We start from the raw sequence: 23,641 nt of genomic DNA, 5'->3' as shown, positions 1-23,641 counted from the left end.
GTCAAGGACCTCTCTAAGATGCTAAAGAACAGCAATGCCTGTTTAAAGTCTAAGGTGCAACTGATTCAAGCCACTGTCTTTTCAGTCACTTGCTATGCATCTGAAAGTTTGACAATGAAAAAGGAAGACAATTTGATGGGTGGAGGGGGGGAATTGGTAAAGGAAAGGAGAAAGGTTTAGTGTGGAAGAACAATGTATATGAACTTTATGAACTTTGTATATAAATCAGTTTAAAATAAAACAAAATAAAATAATGTACCAAATGTCAAAAAACCTCCAACAAATCATAATGAATGATTGTATGAAACACAATGTGAAATAAGGATAGTGTGGAGGACAATGTATTTGAACTTTGTATGGAAAACAATGTAAAATTAATAAAAATGTTAAAAATAAGTAAAAAAAAATCAAGACCTGTCCAAAAAAAAGTAAGACAAATAAGAATTGAGGTCTTTGAAGAATAAAAATTGATGTCTTTGTGTGTGGTGTTAGAGAAGAGTACTGATTATCATGTGGACTGCCAAAAGACCAATCAAATATGCTCTGGAGAAAGTGCAGCCCGAGTTCTACTTAAAGGCAAGGATAATGATATTTTACCTCACATACTTTGAGCATATTGTTCGAAGGGTCCAGTCCATGGAAAAAGACATCACGCTTGAGGAAGTAAAGGGTTAGCAAAAAAGAAGAGGAAAGTCCTTAATAAGATAGACTGACATAGTGATGGTAACAGTGAGGTCAAGTACATCAGAAATGGGGACGATGACTCAAGACAGCGCAAGATTTAGGTTTGTTATCCATCAGGTTACTGAACTAGAAGGCACATAACAACAACAGTGCTCTGCAGGAAAAGGATGTGCAATCTCCTCTTGTGTGATTTACAGCCTCAGAAAACCTGTGGGAGAGTCAATTATGACTTGGTGCCATCTCAGTGGTGATCAGTTTTGAGGGAGTATCTCCATTTAGCCAACAATCTGCACATCTGTCCATCCTTCTGCCTCTGAAAAGGCAATAGTGGTTGTGAGTCTTGAATGAGTAGTTCATTTAAAAAAAAAAGGAAATGAAAAGTATTCTAAGTGAAGTCAACAGCATGGACAAATATATACAGGCAGTTCATACTATGAGCGAGTGTTTTTGTTGTTATGTGCAGCCGAGTCACTTGCGACTCATAGCGACCCTATGTACAACAGCCCTAAACTCTGCTCTGTCCTGTGCCAATCACACTGTCTCTGACACTCCCATCCCGATTACCCCAGTCACTGAATCAATCCAACTCACAGAGGGTCTTCCCCTCCTATGCCGTCCCTCCACCCTCCCAAGCATAATGTCCTTCTCCAAGGACCTGTCTCTCCTCACAACATGTCCAAAGTATGTTAGATGGAGCCTCAGAATCCTTGCCTCCAAGGAGCCACCAGGTTTAATCCTTTCCAGGACAAATCTGTTTCCCTAGCAGTCCATGGTATTCTCAATACTCTTCTCCAGCACCACAGCTCAAAGGCATCAATTCTCCTTCTATACTCCTTGGTCATTGTCCAACTCTCTGATGGATAATAAGTGACTGTGAAGACCATGGCCTGATCAGAAACACCTTAGTCTCCAGAGAGACACCATTGCTCTTCAGTACTTTGGAGAGGTCCCTAACAGCAAACTTTCCCATGGCAATGCACCTTTTAATTTCCTGGCTGCTGGTGCCAAGAGTGTTGACTGTGGATCAGATTTGTACATATATTAGAACATCTAGGTAATGGTTAGTTATACAATTTTTGTCTTATTTATATGTATATCTAGTGATGTTGTTTGCCATCCAGTAGGAACCAACTCATAGCTGACCCTCCAGCAGGTTTTCAAGAGCAGTAAATCACATGAGAAGAGATTACCCATCCTTCTCACAAGGATATGTATATAGTATATCGTTCTAAGTATTAAAAATAGGAAAGAAAAACTTCCAGATATCCTAAAGCATTTTTATCACTGTAATACAGTAATAATAAAAATATTTTGATGTGCATCACAAAGCAGAGGCCATTTGTTATTTTGAACCATTGTATGTATCACACATTTTTTATTTAGTAGGCTTTCCAGGGGTTGGTTTGTAACAAAGTTGTAAGTTAAGTTAGATTGCTGTGAACCGGGAACTGCCTGTGGAAGCATGAAGTTATATCTATGTGACAGTATATGGGATTACTAGATAAAGGTTGTTCATCCTTTTATCCCCCGTGGGTGGAGTGTGGGGGGAATGAGTTTAAGGGAAGCAGTTTACAAGAGAAAGCTGGAGTAGTGGGAGGGAGAGGATTAAAGATGACCAGCTGCTAGGACATGATTTGATCCAATAAAATATGGTCATTTATTTTTAGCCTGAAGACAGTGACTCATATGCAGCTTAATACAATGTGAAGGCAAAGATGTAAGGTGGATAAAAGAGAATTGTGCAAAATAATTGAAACAATTTCATTTTCAAGAATTATTTCAAGAAATGTTAACCACTACCCTTTTTGGGCATAGACTATGTTTTTGTCTCAATAATTGTCCAAAGAAATGAAGTACAGAATATGTGGGTGAAAGGATTGCATACTGAATGGAGAATGTGATCTGAGGTGCTGGAGGTGGGATGGGATGCACAGATACTCATCATGCCTCAAACAGGACAAGACCAGTCTTCCAGTCCTTCTCTGCTCTCATCCTGGGGGCCCCAGCATCCCTGCTAGCAGCCTCCCTCCCATGAGGGTATCAGTTGGGCAGCCTGGATTTTTGCAAAATAATCCCAGTGTTAATGACTAAAATCTGCTGAAAAGAGACGGAAGTCTTCTCTCTCCCTGCCACCCTCCCTCACCCTACATCAAGCCTCTTCTACCTCCATTTTGTATTTTCTTCTCTAGATGATCTTTCACATATAGAACAAGTTCTTACTTTCAACTTAAAAATAAACATTATGAAAGGCAAAAAAACGCAGGGCCCAATCTTACTTGAAATGCCCAAATATGATTAGTATTAGGCTGTGAAATACCTCGGCCTTATCTCTAGGAGCCAGCTGCTAGCAGCATTTGGAAGGATCAGGCTGGTTGTGGTATAATATTTTTTCTTAAACAAAACATAAGCTCCCAATGATCTGTGCACAGACTCTATGAAGGTTCCTTTGTCAAAACCTTGATCTTTCTAATTTTGATTTCCTCCTTATTTGAAATCACCTCACTTCACGGAAGCAAGTGTAGGAGGAAAGCAGGTTCCAATTTCTACCTGGCCACTTCCCTCTAACTCTCTCGGTGTCTGCCCTGCTATTTTTCAGCTTGCCTGGCTACACCTAAGGATTTCCCAGTTGAGCAAACAAATTGTTTGGGTCATACAGGCCACTGTTGCTATTTATGAGCCAAGAAAGCTGCCTGGCATTTTGAAAACTGATTTATTAATACACACAGGGTCTCACATGTCAACAACTGCAAATTCTGGATAACGGATTTGCGTCTTCTATAATTTCATGGCCTTACTCAACGAGATTTTATGAGCTAAAAAAGACGAAATGGTAATTACAGTGCTATTCCCCCCACTTCAAATCTCTTTTTTGAACTAGCTGCCTACTGTTCCAATTAAAAATGAAGAAGGGGAAAACCTCGTTTTGCTTAATTCACTGTAAAATTTAGCTTTATAACATTAAAAGATCTTAAATCCATAAATTACTCTGGGAATGTTGTCTCAGTCAATTATAGCAAGAACAGGAACTGGCTAACCAGTTCACATCAATATCTAGCTAACCTATTTTCAGGGAAATGGATTGACATTAAATAAAATAAGCGGCTAGCGTTAAGTTCTTTTTAAGCACACCACTCTGGAAGAACATTTGTTATTGTTGTGAGGTGCCATCGAGTCAGTGACCCTATGAACTGAACCTGACCCTCTGATCTGAACCTGGCTCTATCTTGAGCCATATCAGCCGTAACTCTGATATGCGGGAGCTTATTATTTCAGTCATTGTGTCAATCCATCTTGTTGAGGGTCTTCCTCTCTTTCTCTGACCTCTACCTTTCCCTGAATGATGTCTTTTCCCAAGGATGTATCTTCTGACAACATGACAAGTGCATGTGATGTAGTTTCACCATCCTTGCCTTTAAGGACCACTCAGTTGTACTTCCTCCAAGACAGACACGTTTGTACTTTGGGAAGTCCGTGGGATATTCAATATTCTTCCCCAACACCACCATTCAAAGACATTGATTCTACTTTTTCATCCTTATTCATTGTTCAACTTTCCTATGTATAAGAAGAACATTTAAAAGAGATGAAAAATGAAAGGTTACTTACGTTAGTGGTCAGTGGACTTGCACTTTATTTGGGGATTGTTGTTGTCATTAAGTGTCATTGCATCTACTCTGACGCTGAATAACAAACATGAATCTTACCTCATTCTGCATGATCCTTAGGGTCAATGCCATATTCGAGTCCATTCTTATAGTCACTGTCAGTCTATCTCATTGAGGATCTTCTTCTTTTTTTGTTGACTCTCTAGTTTTCCTAATAAGATATTTTTCCCTCCACAGACTGGCCCTTTATGGCAACATGCTCAAAGTATGTAAGAGGACATTTCGCCATCCTTGCGTCTAAGTATTGTTGGACTTCTTTCAAGAGAAATTTGTTCTTTTAACAGTCCATAGTCCATTCAGTATGTTTGTGAACACCACCATCTTCCTTATTCATCACCAACTTTCAAATGCACAACTACTGTTGTGTACCATCAAGTCAGAACTGACACATAACTGACACCAGCCCCACAACCCCAGTGGGATTTCAGAGGTGATAAATCCCATGGAGGAGATTGTACATCTTTTTCCTGTGGTGCATTTGGTGCATTTGAACTGTGTGCCTTTGGGTTGGCAGCACAGCTCCTTAATATTAGTCCACCAGAGCTCCCTAAAAAAGACTGACAATTTCAATCTTTCATCCATCTATCACATTGTTGTTATGTGCCATCAAGTCTCCTGTGACTCATAGCGACCTTATGTACAACAGTTCTGAAGCCTGCCCTGTCCTGAGCCAGTCTCATTGACTCCAACACATCTATTTCCATTGCCCCAGTTACTATGTTAATTCATCTCATGTGGGATCTTTCTTTCTTGTGCTGTCCCTCCACCTTTCCAAACATGATGTCCTTCTCCAGGGACAGGTCCCTCTTGGCCATGTGCCCAAAGTACATGAGACAGAGCTTCAAAATCCTAGCTTCCAAGGAGAAAACTGAGGTTACCTATAATCAGATGCACTCTATGCAACTGAAAATACCTTGGCTTGGATCAGCTGCACCGTAGTCTTTAAAATAGCACCTTGCTCTTTAGCGCTTTAGCACAAGGAATAGTCCTGGTCAGCAGATTTCCCCAGTGAAACATGCTTTTTAATTTCTCAACTGCTGCTAATATGGATGTTGACTTTGGATCCACACAAAAGAAATAGTTGAGGTATAGTTCAAGCAGCGGAAGAGCTGAGTCATATGGGATTTCTGTGTTTAGCTTTCGAGGAAGGAACTGCCTTCAGAGTGGTTGTATCATTTTACAATCCCACAAACAAGATATAATAGTTGCTATCTCATTACATCCTCTCCAGCATTTATTAATTGCTGTCCTGTTAAACTTTGCCACTGCTACTGGAGTGAAATGGTATCTCATTGTGGTTTTCATTTGCACCTTTCTTATTGCCAGTGATTTTGAGCATTTCTTCATATGTCTGTTGGCCATTTTAATAGTTTCCTCTGTGAATTATTTCCATGTATTTTGCCCATTTTGTAATTTGGTTATCAGTCTTTTTCTTCTGGAGGCCCAGGAGTATTCTATAAACTTTTGTCATAAGACTCTTGTCTGAAGCTCAAATGGAAACTTGTACAGCAGTGTTCATAGAAGCATTATTCACCATTGCAGGAATATGAAAACAGCCCAGATGTACAACTACAAATGAATGGATTAAGAAGTTGGGGTACATTCATACAATGGAATACTACACAGCCAGCACAAGGAATAATTTTGTAAATCACCTCCTAACTTGGGAGGTACTGAAGAGCTTTGTGCTGAGTGAACTAACTCAGTCCCACCAGCACAAATGCTGTATAAAACTATTATTGTAGAATGAGTATGAGGGTCCAGGTAGGAGAAGGGTGGAAGTGGAGAGGTGAAGATGGGTAGTGTGTTAATCATAGGGTTGTATAATTCCATGGGTGGAGGTTGTGAAGGAAATGGGAAGGCTCTTTTGTGAAAAACAATGTATTCAAACTTTGTAAATAAATCAGTATAAAGTGAAAAAAAAATTCACACATACAAAAAGAAATAGTTTACAACTTCAGTCTTTTCTCCATCTATAGTGATGCTATTCCACATATACATTGAAAAGATATGGAGTTAGAGCACATCTTTGATGCACACTCTTTCCAATTTTGAACCATGCAGTGTTTTCTTGCTCTGTACTGATGACTGCCTCCTGGTCCAAGTATAGGTTATCCAAGAGGCTGGGCTCTATGAGGAGAAGTGTGGCATCAGGATTGGAGGTAGACTAATCAACAATCTGTGTTAGACAGATGACACAACCTACTGGCTGGAACTGAGGAGGATTTAAATGGCTTGCTGCAGAAGGTCAGGGACTGCAACCTTCAATATGGATTGAAGCTCAACATCAAGAAAACGAAGATTCTTACCACTGGGCTGATTGGCAGCATCATGATAGATGAGACTGAGATTGTTGAGAGCTTCAGTTTGCTTAACTCTACAACCAGCACTCTTGGTACAGCAGCCAGGAAATTAAAAGATGAATTGCATTGGGAAAAGACCTCACCAAAGTACTGAAGAGCAACAATGTCAGTCTGGAGACTAAGGTGCACCTGATCCAGGCCACGGTCTTTGCAATCACTTTGTATGCTTATGAAAGCTGGACAATGACTAGGGATGATCGAAGGAGAGGTAATGCCTTTGAGCTTTGGTGCTGGAGAAGAGTATTGAATGTATCATGCACTGCTAGGAGAACAAACAAGTTCATCTTGGAAAGGGTGAAACCAGGCTACTCCTTGGCGGCAAGGATTCTGAAACTTAGTCTGACATACTTTGGACATGTTGCAAGGCAAGACCAGTCCTCAAAGAGAGATGTCATGCTTGGGAGGGTGGAGGGACAGTACAGGAGAGGAAGACCCTCAATGAGATGGATTGATTCAGTTTTGGATGGATTGGTTTGCTTATTATCACCCTTATACATTGTTATGTTTTATACAAGTCGCTACTTGTTGAAACCAAAGAAGACATGAAGCACGTGGTGCAGAAGGTCAAGAATTATAGCTTTTAATATGGATTGAAAGTTAATATCAAGAAGACGAAGAGTCTCACCACTGGGCCAACTGGCAGCACCATGATGGATGGAGAAGAGATTGAGGTTGTTAACAATTACAACTTAGTCGGTTCTACAATCAACACTCTGAACACCAGCAGTCAGGAACTCAATAGACAAATTGCAATGGGAAAATCTGCTATTAGGGATGTTTCTAGAATACTGAAAAGCAATGATGTCAATCTAGAGACTAAGATGCGCCTGATCCAGGCCATGGTCTTCACAATTACTTGTTAATGCTTCAGAGAGTTGAGCAATGACTAAGGAAGACAGAAGAATTGGTGTCTTCGAATTGTAGTGCTGGAGAAGAGTCTAGAACTTACCATAGACTACTGAAAAAACAAATATGACTGTCTTGGAGAGGGTGAGACCAAATTTCTCCTTAGAGGCTAGGATTTTGAAGCTCCATCTTACATAACTAGGAGTTGATCAGTAACAAGGATCCTGGTCAGTGATGGCACATTTGTCAATCTAGGGACTGGCTGAAAACTAGGTTCCCATCCATCCAAGCACAGCACTCTGCTAGCCCCAAGAAAATATGTCTGCAATGAGAAGCTCCACACTGTCAGTGCCAGATACACAATGGCACAAGGCTGACCTCAGCTGGAAGAGCAGTGGGATCTGAGGAATCACCTTTGACCACCTGGCAAGTGGTGGAGGAGCAAGTCACCCCTCTGCAACCAGGGAGAGGATAGGGATCAACGAGGAGATCTTACGTTGCCTGTCATGAGTTATTAGCTGGTGTGAGTTACAGTCTCACATCATTGTCATTGTTACTGGCCCAATCAGACCACTGTTGGGAAAAGTTCAAAATGTCTTACTGTGTCAAGATCATTTACAGTTCACCACAGCTTCAACTCTTTTTATTTGATGATTTTATTCCATATCATTCTTCATTCTTCTTGCAAGCTTTTGATTTCCTTTGAAATTCAGGCTTTCAAGAATATCATACATACCTGTTACCTCTGTTTTCGGGTGGTGACCTTCCTTTCTGACTGGTTCTTTACATTCCTAATTATTACTTGTATAAAGATAGGACACATTCCTGTCGTACACCCTTTCCAATTTTGAACCATGCAGTGTTTCCTTGCTCTGTTCTGGCAACTGCCTCCTGATCCAAGTATAGGTTTTGCATAAGCATAATCAAGTGTTCTGGGATTTCCACTCTTCTCAGAGTCAGCCACAGTTTGTTGTGATCCACACAGTCAAATGCCTTTGCAGTCAATGAAAGACATAGACATTCTTTTGTTACTCACTGCCTTCAGCCAAGATCCATCTGACAATAGCTATAATATCCATAGTACCAAGGCTTCTTCTAAACCCAGTCTGCCCTCAGGCAGTTCTCTGTTGACATGCTGTTCCAGTAATTTTTGGATAATCTTCAGCTTGTATGTGATATTGTTTGCTAATTTCTGCACTCTGTAGGGTTACTTTTCTTTGGAATGGGAAAAATATGTATCTCTTCCAGTCAGTTGGCCAGGTAGTTGTCTTCCAGATTTCTTGGCACAACTTGGTGAGCACATCCAGGGCAACATTTGTTTGTTGAAATATGTCACTTGGTATCTGGCAATTCGTGGGGCTTTGCTTTTTACCAATTCTATCAGAGCAGCTTGAACTTCTTCCTTCATCACCACAGGCTCTTGCTCATATGTTGTTTCATGAAATTCTTCTGTGTCTGCCAATTCCTTTTGGTACAATGACTCTGTATATCTTTCCATCCTTTTTAAATGCTTCCTAGGTCATTTAATATTCTGCCCAAAACATCTTTGCAATTTGAGTTGAGTACTGCTACTCAAAGCTTGAATTTATTCTTCTATTCTTTGACCTTAAAAAATACTAAGTGAGTTTGGTCCCTTTGATTTTCTGACTCTGGGTCTTTGCACATTTTCAATCTATATGCAGAACAAATGCTGGGCTATATGAGGAGAAATGTGACATCAGGATTGGAGGAAGACTCATCAACAATCCACAGAGCAACTTGTGGATTCAAACCACATGCTTTCAGGATTACAGTACAGCTTCTTACCACTAGGCCACTAGTTTCAACATCATGATAGAGGGGGAAAAAATCAAATTGTCAACAAATTCATTTTGCTTGGATCCATGGTAATAACTTTGGTACCAGCAGTCAGGAGATCAGAAGATGTACAGCATTAGGAAAGTCTGCTGTTATGGGTTTTCCCAAAATTCTGAAGAGCAGTGATGTCAGTCTAAAAGGCTAAGGTGTGTATGATTCAGGTCACAGTCTTTCCAATCACTTTCTACACATCCAAGAATTGAGCAATGAATTAGGATGATAGAAGAATTAATGCTTTTGAGTTGTGGTATTGGAGAAGAATGCTGAATATCCCAGTGACTGACAAAAGAACAAACAGATGTGTGTTGGAGAAAGTGCAACCAGATGTTCCTTGAAGGCAAGGCTGATGAAGATTCATCTCACATATTTTAAACATGTCATTAGGAGGGGCTATTCCTTGGAAAATAACTTCATGCTTTGAAAGGAGGCGTGGGGGGTCAAGGAATGAACGGGAAGTTCCTGAATGAGATGCTTATCTGTGGCAATGGACTCAAATGTGACAGAGATGATAAAGATGGTGCAGGACAGGACCGAGTTCAGAGCTATTATTGATAGGGTTGCTACGAGTCATGCTTGACTGAATGGCACTTAACAATATATCAGCAACTGGGAGATATAATAAGGTTTTATGACTTAGAAAAAAATTAAGTCGATAACTTTTCTCCTTAGATTATAAATAGTCATTATTCTCTCCCATTAGCCAACAATTTTTACTGAGAACTTAAAATATGTGGTATAAAAAGGAAGTGAAGTCTCACGGTAAAGAAATTTTCTTCATTTAAAAAAAATTGTTGTTGTGTACCAAAGAGTTGGAACTGACCCACAGCTGATCCTCCAGCGGGTGTTCAGAGGCAGTTAATGCCACTGGAGGAGATTGCCCATCCTTCTCCCGTGGAGCAGCTGGTGGATTCAAACCACATGCCATTGGGAATGCAGCACATCTTCTTGCCAATAGGCCACCAGAGCTCTTTTTATCAAATTTACCTTTTTTTAAAAAATAATCTTTTCGATGCCTCTCCATTCACATTGTGTTTCTTAAGAACATTCCCATACATGTATCTTATAAAATTAATCAGCATTGATCTATGCTCACTATAACCCTGTCTTTTCAGATTCCCATTGGATCTTTCCTAATTCCGTCGCTCCCTCTCTCCACCCACTAATCTATGCAACTCCACGATTTCCCCTCTTCACACCCTCAACCCCCCTACCTGCTTCCCCCCCCTTTGGACAATCATACACATCTTATTGGCTACCTTTCTGTTTTTATAATAATCGTCTTATGCAGTATTTGTCCTTATGTGCCTGAGTTAGTTCACTCAGGATAATACTCTCTAACCTCTCCTATATTATATTTTTCCAAAATCTTTGTTCCTGAGTGCTGCATAGTATTCCATAGTGTGAGTGTACCATGATTTCTCAGTCCAGTCATTTGTTGATGAACATTTAGGCTATTTCCATGTTTCCACTATTGTTAATGACACTGTCATGACCATCCGTACAGATCTCAGTTTGCATCTCATTTCTGTTATGGTAAATATTTTTAACTTTTTTTTCTTTAAGTTGATACTTCTTTAACATTTTTAATGATGAAATGCCACAAATTCCTCCCTTTCTTACCCCTCTTTTCTTTTTCCCTCCTTCAACAATACATATTGCTATCAGAGAACATCCTTTGAGAAATGCTGAATTGACCGGTTTCCTTTTAGTAAATATTGAGGTTTTCCAATTCTTGACTGTCATAAATTAAAACTGTGGTGAATGTTCTTGTACCTACAGCTTCACACATATGTTGGAATTTCTTTGAAGGATAAATTTGTAAGAGTGGAATTTCTGAGTTAAAGGGTCTGTTCTTTTTATGTGCATAAAAGACCGAACGTAGAGACTCGTAAACTGTCTGTGTTGGGCAGGATCTTCAAGAACAGCAGCTGAGCCTGCATTTCACAGAGGACAGACAGGGCTGGAAGCCAGGACAGAGACAATGGCCTTCTCACAGTTCCCTGCTGGCTCCTGAGACAGCTGTCCTACAGAAGAAAGACGCATTGGGAAGAAGTCACTGAAACAGCCCTGGCATTAGTGTTCACATCTTTTGACAGACTGTACCCTCTTTTGCTTCCATGTGAGCTCTTTGTTTTAAGCTAGTGTGTCATATTTATGAGCCGCAGGGTATTTACATCCAGTTGAGCATCCATTCTTCCCATTGAAAGACAGCCAAGAAACCAAGCAGTTCACGAGGGCACAGGTGTGTAGCATCTGGGCGTGCGCATGCGTGTGTGTGTACGTGTGCGCTCAGATAGTTAATGTTTTAGGGAAGCTCGGCCTTGGACGTGCATACGCCACAATGAGATACTGATTTCTTCACAGCATAGGTCCAACCATGTGATTCATATTGCCTTAAGAAAGGGCCAGGCTGGCGGTTGTAGGAATTATTTTCTAGTCTTACCCACTGTTTCCAGTAGAATTGACTGCCATGTGGTGAACGCATGTCTTTGCAAGATTTCTGGTAGACGGTAGCAAGCAGTGCAAGACACGGATTCCAGTGGCCGCCCAGCCAGTGGAACAGACCAGAGAGGACAGGGGGAAGGGTGCATTCTCTGGTGTCTCCCTGGGGTTTCTTCTTGATTGTACCGTTTATTTGAATAAAATTTAATTTTCCTTTAAGTGAAAAAAGGAGTGGAACTCCTGAGATGCTTCTAGCTTTAATTTGGGGAGAAATAACATCTCCTCCCTTTCTTACAGACACGCCTCACCACATCAGAGCAAAAGCCCCCAAAGCTCAGTTCTTATTACATGGAAAAGTTCTTGCTGTTTCATAGGAAATCTTCCCACATCCTACCACACCCAACTTGTTCTTCCACTCCCCTCTGGCTTCTTCTACCTAATTATTGAACTATTATTAATGGGACAGGAAATGGTTTGGCAAAGAAGTCTGGCCAGAGCTGCCCAAGGGGACCCACCCAGCTTTACGCTGTCCTGGACTCTATGGCTCTAGGGAATCCGTTGAGACTTCAGGAAAGCGTGCCAGGAACGGTATTCAAGGAGCACTTTGGTTCAGAATACAGGAACTCTTTGTTCTTATCTAGGCTAAACCTGAACCTTGTGATCAGCTCCAGGGCCAGGCAGCTTGTAAATGTCACGTTCCTTCCAGTATGCCAGTCAAAAGGGCTTGGCACACAGCAATGATTCAGTAAATCATTGGATAAATGAGTGAGTTGCTCAGGGCTTGATTTGCTTCAATTTTATGAGCTTCCTTGGTTCACTGGTGGTGCGCACACACGCACATGTTTACCTTGACTTCCTGTCTAGTGAACATTGAAGGATTTTACAATAAAGTAGGGCAGGGGCGGGAATATCCTAACTGCAGGTTCTTGTTCATGGATTTCCCCATCTCTTGCTTGGAAAGTGAGGGTCTTCATTGTTATTGTAAATTGCTATTAAGTTGACTTACAATTTTTAGTGGTCCGTGCAGAAGTGGCATCCACTTCCTAAACCACATGTCTCTGGAAACTCCATGAACTTTGAGAAACAACTTTTCTAGAAAAGCTTCGGGTCTTTTGTTCATAGGGTCACTATGAGTCATGCTCAACTCGACAGCAATCAATAACAACAACAACAATGTGCACAATGGGCTGAATGACTGCCCAGTCTTGTATAAGTCCCATGACTTATTGGGGATCAGATCATTGGGGTCCGTATGGGTTTCAGTGGCTGACTTTCAGACTTAGATGGCCAGGCTTTTCTCCCTTGTTTGACATCAAAGGAACAAGCAAACCTCCACTGAGAGATGGGCTGTGGTTAGGAATGATGTGAATTGGCTGAGAGTCAAGCCCAGACCTCCCACATGGAAAGTGAGAACCCTGCCATTGAATCACCAGATGCCCAGAAGTGAGGGCCTAGAGAGCACTAAAAATGTCAGACCATTGCTGAGTGTAGTTGATGCAGAGATATATTTGAGGCAGGAAGACTCAGTTATTGGGTATTACTATAAAAGAAACATCACAAATTGATGCTTTAACAAAGAGCAAAATTTGGGTTTTGGAGGCGGTTTTTTAATTTTATTTTTATTTATTTATTTTTTTACATTTTAAAGTGGCTTAAAAGATGCATTTTGGGTACCAGTTTTAGGGTGAAGGGTCTCTTTCTCCTCCCCCCCCCATGTCTCTTGGTACCAGGAATTTTGGTGCAGGAACCTGGCTCCATTGCTGGCTTTCCTTTCTTGAAAGCACTGAGGTCCCTCACATCTCTTCTTACTTTTTTCTGTGTCTCATCATATAAAAGGTGATGCTGGCAACACTCCAGGGATACTCTCCTCACGTCAAATCAGGGACATGACATAATTAAGGATTTTGTATTCTACCCTAATCCTCTTACAATTGATTGGCTGATCATATCTCAATCCATGGGGAATTATTACATAACTGCTTCTAATCCTGCCTCATTAATATCATGTTGTTGTTGTTAAGTGCCCTCCAGTCAACTACAACTCATAGTTGTGTTCAGACTACCCTATGAACTGTGGAACTGAGATCTGCCCTATGCTGAGCTGGCCCCATCATCCTGACATACTCTAGTCCACACATAGTCACTGTGTCAATTCATCTCATTGAAGATTATCCTCTCTTTTGCTGACTATCCACCTTTCCAAGCACGATGTCCTTTTCCAAGGACTGGCCCATCCTAACAATATGCCCAAAGTATGTAGGATGAACTTTCACCCTCCTTGCCTCCAAGGGGCACCCTGGTTGCATCTTTTCCAAGACTTGCTTGTTTGTCCTTTTAGCAGTCCATGGGATTCTCAGCACTTTTCTCCATCACTGAAACTCAAAAGCATTGCATCTTCTGCTGTGTCCTTAGTTAATATATAACTTTCAAATGTATAATGGAAAAGATTATGGTTTGGATCGGGTGCACCTTAGTTTTCAAACGGACATCATTGCTCTTCAGGCCTTTTAGAGAGGTCCCTGACTGATAACAGACTTTACCAATGCAATATATTTTTTTGTTTCCTGGCTGCTGGTGCCAAGTGTATTGATTATGGATTCAAGCCAGATGAAATCACTGGCAATTTCTGTCTCTTTTCCATGCATTATGATGCTGCCTATTGGCCTGGTGGTGAGAATTTCAAGTGCTCTTCAGTAATGTAGATTGTTGATGAGTCTGTCTCTGATCCTAATGCCATATTTTTCTTCATAATATTCAGCTTCTCAGATGATTTTTCTGCGTACAGATTGAATATGTGTGGAGAAAGGACATAGCCCCGATGCACTCCTTTCCTGATTTTAAGCAATGCAGTATTCCCTTGCTTTGTTCCTTAGACCAACAGCTTCTTGATCTAGGTATAGGTTTCACACAAGGACAATTAAGTGCTCCACGATTCCCATTCTTTTCAATGTCAGCCATAATTTGTTAAGATCCATACCATCAAAAGCCTTTGGTAGTCAATAAAACACAAATAAACATTCTTCTGGTATTCTTTGTTTTTAGCAAAGATCCATCTGACATCAACAATGATATCCCTGGTGCCATGAGTTCTTCTAAATCCAGACTGAATTTTTGATGATTCTCTATTGTACTCTTCTAGCCATTTTGGAATATTCTTCAACCAACTTTTACTTGCATGTGATATCAATAATATTGTTCAGTGTTTTCCAAATTCTGTTGGATTACCTTTTTTTTTGGCAACAAGAACAAATGTGGATCTTTTTCCATTGAGTGGTCAATGGCTGTCCTCTAAATGTCCTAGCATAGCTGCTGAGCACATCTACATTAGCATCTCATGTTGGTACAGGCCGATCAGTATCCCATTGATTCCTGGAGCCTTACATTTTTGCTAATGCCTTCAATGTAGCTTGAACTTTTTCTTGCATCACCATTGGTTCTTGATCATATGCTACTTCTTGAAATGGTTCTGTGCCTGCCAATTCTTTTTCAGTACAATGACTAAGTGTATTTCTTCTATCTTCTTTTGATACTTTCTGGATCATTTAGGATTTTGCCTCTAGCAAGCTTCTGTATTGCAACTCAAGGCTTGAAATAGTTTTTTCAGTTCTTTCAACTTGAAAAACGCTGTGTGATTTCCTCCCTTTTTGTTTTCCAGCTTTAGCTTTTGCACATTCCTTCATAATACTTGGCTTTGTCTTCTAGTGCTGCCCTTTGAAATCTTCGGTTCATCTCTTACTCTTGAAACTCTTCCTTTTGTTTTGGCTTCTTGGCATTCTAGTGCAATTTTCAGAGTCTCTTCTGATGTGCCTTTTTTCTAATTTGTACAAAGTGTTCACACAAGGTGATATGGCTTGTAAACCCAGCCCTATGGTGCTCTTTCATGCTTCCCCATGTTATTTTAATTTTTGGCAGTTTTTTAAAAAAATACTTTTTTAAGGATACGTGGTACATAATGCCACTGTTATAAAACAGGACTGACATGGGGTTTGTAGGAAAACGAAAAAAAGAGGGAATAAATGTACATATTATTGAAACAGATGAGGGAGAGAACTGTATGAAAGGTATATATGATTAGTTATTGCTGGCATGACAAGCGTCTAGAATAAGAGCTGCATTGTAAAGTGGTCTGGGAGGGGGATTGTATAACAATGAAAGAACATTTTTTCCAAAGAAAAATATGAACTGGGGTGGGGGGAGGATGGGCAGGGAGGAAAATGTGCAACAATGAATGAATGGAAATCCAAGATTTTTATAAGCTTCCATGGAAATATCAATTTAAAAAAGGGAAAAAATAAGGTGGCCACAGCATAAAAAAAAAAAAAAAGCTATTTCGATGAGTTTGTTTACAGAAAACTCGCATTTCCATTCATTCATTGTTGCACATTTCCCCCCCTAAAGATGAATTGCATTGGGAAAGTCTGCTGTCAGAGACCACTCCAAAGTACTGAAGAGCAATGATGTCAGTCTGAAGACTAAGGTGTGCCTGATACAGGCCATGCATGGTCTTTGCAATCACTTGCTATGCATCAGAGAACTGGACAATGACTAGGGAGGATAGAAGGAGAATTGATGACTTTGAGCTGTGGTTCTGGAGAAGAGTATTCAGTATACAATGGTCTGTTAAGAGAACAAACAAGTTCGTCCTGGAGAGGGTGAAGCCAGGCTGCTCCTTGAAGGCAAGGATTCTGAAGCTTTGTCTGACAGGATCAGTTCTTGGAGAGGGATGTCATGTTTGGGAGGGTGGAAGGACAGCACAGGAGAGGAAGACCCTCAATGATATGGATTGATTCAGTGACTGGGGTAAGGGGGATAGGTGTGTCAGAGACAATGAGATTTTCAAGGGATAGAGCAGAGTTTAGGACTGTTGTACATAGGGTGGCTATGAGTTGCAGGTGACTCGTTGGCACACAACAACAACAAACCCCAAGTTAGCTTTAAAAAAAGATTGATTCATTGTTACATAATTTCCTCCTTCTCCCCATCCCAGTCCACTTTGCTATGGACCTCTTATTCTGAACTGTTTTCATAAAATAATGCCTAATTATATAATCTTTTTAAACAGTTCTTGCCTTCATCTGTTCCAATGCAGTGTTCATTATTTATTCCCTCTTTTCTTATTTCTGACCCAACCTCCATTTTGGTCTTGTTTTATAACAGTGGTATTATGAAGTATTTGTCCTTTTGTGCCTGAGATATTTCACTCAGCACAATGTCCTCCAAGATCACTAATTTTGCATAATATTTCATGAGTTCTTTATCTTTCAGTGCTGCATGTGAATGTACCACAATTTTTCTATCCATTCATTTGTTGATGGGTACTTGGATTGTTTCCATCCCTTTGCTATTGTGAACAACACAGTAATAAACATGGGTGTGCAAGTATCTGTTTGGGTGGCAGCTCTGTTGTTTTTTTAAAAAATATATTCCCAGTAGTGGAATTGCTGGGTCAAATGGTATTTACCTATGGTCAACTGATTTTTGACAAGGAGATGAAATCAGTTAAGTGGGGAAATGATAGACTCTTTAACAAATGGTGTTGGCAAAATTGGAAAACTATCTGTAGAAAACTCAAGCATGACTCACACCTCACCCCATACACAAAGAACAACTCAAAGTGGATCAAGGACCTAGGAGTAAAACAAAGGACTATAAACTTCATCAGAGAAAAGTTTGGGAGAACTCTAGAAACCCCAATCCACAATATGAACAGTCTTCCAAGCATCCTGAAAAACCTACAATCAGGAAAGGATAAAGTAGATGAATGGGACCTTCTAAGAATTAAATCCCTATGCACATCCAAAAACTTCTCCAACAGGGTTAAAAAAGGAAAGCTACAGATTGGGAAAAACAATATTTGGTAATGACATGTCTGATAAGGATCTCATATCTAAAATTTATAGACTACTCCTGCACCTCAACAAGGTAAAGGTAAACAACCCAATTGCAACGTGAGCACAGGATATGAACAGACACTTCACCAAAGAAGACATTCAGATGGCAAACAAACACACGAAAAAATATTCAAAATCCTTATCTCTGAGATAGATGAAAATCAAAACAACTATGAGATATCATCTCATCCCAGTAATAGTAGCAAAGTTCAACAGAGCAGCAATCAACAAATACTGGCGAGGTTGTGGAGAAATTGGAAACCTTATTCACTGTTGGTGGGAGTGTAAAATGGTGTAACCACTATGGAACACAGTATGGTGCTTTCTCAAAAAATTATTTTAATTTTTGGTGAAGGTATACACAGCAAACAATTTAACCATTAAGTCATCATCAAAATTCCTACACATAATATTTGGTGACAATGGTTTAATTTTTAGAGCGTATCTCTTAATATTCTTTTCCAAATTGGTATGCCATCCGCAACATAAACTCTCTGCCTACTAAGTTGTCAACTTGATCTTATATAAACTATTATTTTTTTATTTTGCTTTGCTATACACTTATTTTTAATTTTTTAGTCTAACAGTAGAACATTGCAATGAACCCCATAAATCCCACACTCTTTAAAAAATGACCTAGCCTTAAATTTTGTGGGAAAAAAAGGAAAGAAAACAAAATCTTTCTTTTCCAGATACCTATATTGAAGTTGTTGTGTACCATCAGGTGGGCTGTAACTGACCCATAACTGATGATGCTCCAGCGGGTTTTTAAAAGGAAGTAAATCAAGGGAGCTCTGGTGGCCTACTGAAAAGAAGCTGCATTGCAATCCAGGAAGTACACAGCTCAAATACAAAATACACCAGATGCTCTGCTGGAGAAGGAGGGACAATCTCCTGTATCAGTCAGATCCGATCTGATGGTATACACACACACACATTTTTTTTAAAGGCAGTAAATCGCATGGGAGTTGATAGCCCATCCTTTTCCCATCTAGCAGTTGGTGGTTTTGAACCATGCACCTTTGCTTTGGCAGTGTGATTGCTTACCATTGCTCTACCTAAATTCACATTTTTGTCAGAGTTTGCACTCCCTAGGAAGTAGACTCTGAGATGGAAATGAAGAATCAGGACATTTTTTTAGAGGATGTTCTCGGATCAAGACCTGTGTGCCAAAGGAAAAAAAAAAGAAGGTTGAGCACAGAGAGAAGTCGGACCATGATGCAGTCACAGCAAAGCCTCAGCCAGCCCTGAAGAGAGTGCTGAAGTGGGCATGGCCCTTCAGATTTGTCTGAAGGGTTGGACCTTCACATCTAGTGTGGACCGGTTATGACGTTCACTGTCAAGGGAAGAGGATCTGGCATTGAATAAGGCATCTCTATTTAACTGAAGCTAATGGAGGAAATGTCTAACAACAAGGGAAATAAATCCTGCAGTGTTGAGGAGAGCGTATAGACAACATGTTACAGAATCCTGGATACCCACCCTCAATCCCAGATAATTTTCATCTCTTCCAGGATCCTTTCTCCTTTGGTCTAAAGCCATTCCTTCCATCTGTGTTTTTGACTTTGTTCTATTCCATTTCCCTTCAATCTTGTCTCATTCTCTTGTTTTTGTTATAGTTTTAGTTTCTACTCTGACACTGGCTCCTTTAACTCAACCTAAACAAACTGTGGCTGACTCTGAGAAGAATGGAAATCCCAGAACACTTGATCGTTCTAATGCGAAACCTATACTTGGACCAAGAGGCAGTCATCAGAACAGAGCAAGGAAACACTTCAAAGGGTGTACTCCAGGGATGTGTCCTATCTCCATGCCTTTTCAACCTGTATGCAGAACAGATTACTTGGGAGGCTTGGCTCTATGAGGAGAAATGTGGGGTCAAGATTGGTGGAAGATCTATCCACAATCTGCGATATGCAGATGATACAGCCCTGCTTGCTGAAACTGAGGAGGACCTGAAGCACCTGCTGCAGAGTGTCAAGGACTGCAGCCTACAATATGGATTGAGGCTCAATGTCAAGAAGACAAAGATTCTCACCACTGGGCCAACTGGCAGCATCAGGATGGATGGTGAAGAGATTGAGATTGTACACAGCTTTAGTTTGCTTGGCTCCATAGTCAACAGTCTTGGCACCAGCAGCCAGGAAATTAAAAGGCGCATTGCCATGGGAAAGTCTGCTGTTAGGGACCTCTCCAAAGTGCTGAAGAGCAGTGGTGTCTCTCTGGAGACTAAGGTGCGTCTGATACAGGCCATAGTCTTCGCAATCACCTGTTATGCATCAGAGAGTTGGACAATGACCAAGGAGGATAGAAGGAGAACTGATGCCTTTGAGCTGTGGTGCTGGAGAAGAGTACAGAGAATACCATGGACTGCTAGGAAAACAAACAGATTTGTCCTGGAGAGGGTTAAACCGGGTGGCTCCTTGGAGGCAAGGATTCTGAGGCTCTGTCTAACATACTTTGGACATGTTGTGAGGAGAGATCGGTCCTTGGAGAAGGACATCATGCTTGGGAGGGTGGAGGGACAGCGCAGGAGGGGAAGGCCCTCTATGGGGTGGATTGATTCAATGACTGGGTAATCGGGATGGGAGTGTCAGAGACACTGCGATTGGCACAGGGCAGAGCAGAGTTTAGGGCTGTTGCACAAGGGGTCGCTATGAGTCTCAAGTGACTCGACGGCACATAACAACAACAACAATCACACAATCAAGGCTTCATAGTAAAGTGGACTGGGGGCAAGGCGGGGTGTTGGGGGGGTCATACACTGTATAACAATGAAATTTTTTTTCTAAAGAGAAAAGCGAACTGGGTGGGGTCAGGGAGGAAAATGTGCAACAATAATGAATGGAAATCCAAGTTCTCGTGAAACTTTCATTAAAATTTGAATTTAAAAAAAGCCAAAGAAAAAAGTAAACCATTCTTTAAAACAATACAATCCCCAAAGTGAACATTCTTTTTAAATTAATCTAAATAATTCTTTGATTTTTTTAAACTTAAATGAAATAATTAAAGTTTAAAGATAATTATAGCTTAATAATTAAAGTTTAAAGATTTCTTAAATTTAACATGTCGCCACACACTTTTAAATTGACTACCGTGCTTAGAAAAACCATTTTTTTTCAATTGTTTATGACTGCCATATGAAATTGAGCATCAGTCGTATATTTGGAAGTGAAAATTAATTAAAATATGCATGACGGCTATAACCGTCATTTTCGGCAACGTGTTAAGAGTTCCAGAGAGTAGTTCAGCCTTAATGGATTCACTGAGAATTTGAAGTTCCATTCCTTATTTTCCCCTTAGATCTCGGTTCCTCTATAGTATCTTTGATTAAATCATTCAGTGATGGCTGCCTACCACCAGCTAGTTCTCTCATGTCTTGTCAAAGGAAGCAGTTTAATGCATATTTAATTTTTTTTTTTTTAGTTTTTAAAAAAATTTTTAGTTTTTCATTTTTGAGGATTTTCTATTACTACATTGTTGTTGTGATGGTCCTTGAGGGCTTGCAAGAGAATGGGTGTTTTTCATTCATTTTCCTTGGTTCCTTCCTTGTAGTTATTTATCATCCCTCTGCCTTTGGGGCAAATTCTTTCACCTCTCAGCCACAGAAAGATTAGGGCCCTAAAAGGTTGCTGGTAGCAGTAAAATTAGCATTATAGTCTGCATTGTATACTCTTTGACCATTACCAACCCTCCAGTGAGAACCGACTCATTCCACTGGCTTTCCATTGAGTTTCTTTGGCCTAGTGGGAAGACGTTGAGGACTCTCCTTCATAGGGTTGCTATGAGTCCCCTGCGACTCAACGGCACTTAACAACAACAACAACTGTTGTTGTACCATCAAGTTAGAACTGACCCATATCTGACCCTCCAGTCATTTTTCAGAGGCTGTTCATTGCATGGGAGGTGATTGCCCATACTTCCCACATAGAAAATAGTAGTATTTCGAATTGTTACTCAAACCTCAAGACCCTGTACACTACACAATGCTCTAGGAGTTTGAAACAATACTGAAACCAAATCTATAGCAGTGATTACAGTTCATGGTGCCCTCCACAGCCTTCAATATGTATTGAAGCAAATATCAAGAAACCAAAGATTCTCACCACTGGGTCGATTGGCAGCATCGTGATGGTTGGTGATGCGACTGAGATTGTTCACAGCTTTAGTTTGCTTGACCCCACAATCAACACTCTTGGCATCAGCAGCCAGGAAATTAAAAGATGTATTGCATTTGGAAAGTCTGCTGTCAGAGACCTCTCCAAAGTACTGAAGAACAATGATGTCAGTCTGGAGAGTAAGGTGCACCTGATACAGACCATGGTTTTTGCAATTATTTGCTATGCATCAGAGAACTGGACAATGACTAGGGATAAAAGAAGAAGAATTGTTGCCTTTGAACTGTGGTGCTGGAGGAGAGTATGGACTGCTAAGAAAACAAACAGGTTCATCTTGGAAAGGGTGAAGCCAGTCTACTCCTTGGAGGCAAGAATTCTGAAGCTGCATTTGGCATATTTGGGACATGTTGCAAGGAGGGACCAGTTCTTGGAGAGGGAAGTCATCCTTGAAAGGATGGAGGGACAGTGTAGGGGAGGAAGACCCTCTATGAGGTGGATTGATTCAGTGACTGGGGTGATGGGGGAGATGTGTCAGAGACAATAAGATTGGCACAGGCTAGAGCAGGATTTAGGGCTTTTGTACATAAGGTCGCTATGAGTTGCAGGCAACTTGACTGCACATAACAACAAACTTAATGAGAGGAAACAAACTCATTGTTCTCTCAGGAATTGACTGAACACCAAACACTTTAGGAACTCTATCATCAGGGCTCCTTAGGAGATAGAACAGAAACACTAAAAACAAGATTATGCCAAATTAAATGTTTCACAAAACCAAGAGCCTAAACCTTTGAACCAAGAAAACAAACAAACAAACATACCCACTAGATGTTTGGTTCTATATAGGCATAACAATTGTCTAGTTACTTCTTTTCAGGCATAATTTAGTGATATCAACTACATTAAACATGCTGTGAAAATATTTCCTTTGACTGATGCTACTAAACATCATACTTCCCCACCCCCATCTTGCCTCAGATAACCTCTAATAAACTTTGGCCTGTATTTTTGTCATTTCGTGTAAGTGAGATCATATCATATTTGTCATTTTGTGATTGACTTAATTTACTCAGTACATTGTCTTTAATTTCATTCCTGCACCCATGTGTACCAAAACTTCATTTCTCATGATGGCTGAGAAGTATTCCAAATGTAACACCACATTTTGTCATTAATATGTGCTGTTGAGTCAAAACTGAGTCATAGATAATCAGTTATCAGAGGCTGTAAATTACACAGGAGATTGCACTTCTCTATGGTGGATTTGAATTGCCTTATTTGGGGTGACAATTACCACATGGCCTGAGCTGAGCTCCCTGAATTTTGGGCATGTTGTCATGAGGGGCTAGTCTTTGGGAAAAGACATGCTGCAAAAAGTGGAAACTCAGAGAAAGAAAGGAAGATGCTCAATAAGATGTATTGACTCAGTGACCATAACAATGGACTGAAGCATACCAAAGATCATGAGAATGGTGCAGGATAGGCAAGGGTTCAGATCTGTTGCGCATTTGGTAGCTGTTGAGTAGGAGAAACCTCCATGACATCTTACAACAGTAACATGTCATTGATCCGTTTATCTCTCTCTTTTTTTTTTTAGGTTTTCCACTGATTTCCTTTTATTTTTTTTTAATTGGGAAAAACATATTGGGGGTCAAAGGAGGTGAGGGTTGGGGGCAGAAGGGTGAGGATGGGCCAGGATGCAGTTGCAGACCTGCACAGTTTGGTCGGTGGGGGGAGCAGGTGAAGGAAATGATGAGGGTCCAGTGGGGACCAGA

This window comes from Elephantulus edwardii, unplaced genomic scaffold (genome assembly GCF_000299155.1).
Source record: "Elephantulus edwardii isolate Elephantulus edwardi_28Jun2011 unplaced genomic scaffold, EleEdw1.0 scaffold00346, whole genome shotgun sequence".
NCBI lineage: Eukaryota > Metazoa > Chordata > Mammalia > Macroscelidea > Macroscelididae > Elephantulus > Elephantulus edwardii.
The sequence above is the reverse complement of the archived record's forward strand: the minus strand, read 5'-3'. Positions refer to the sequence as shown.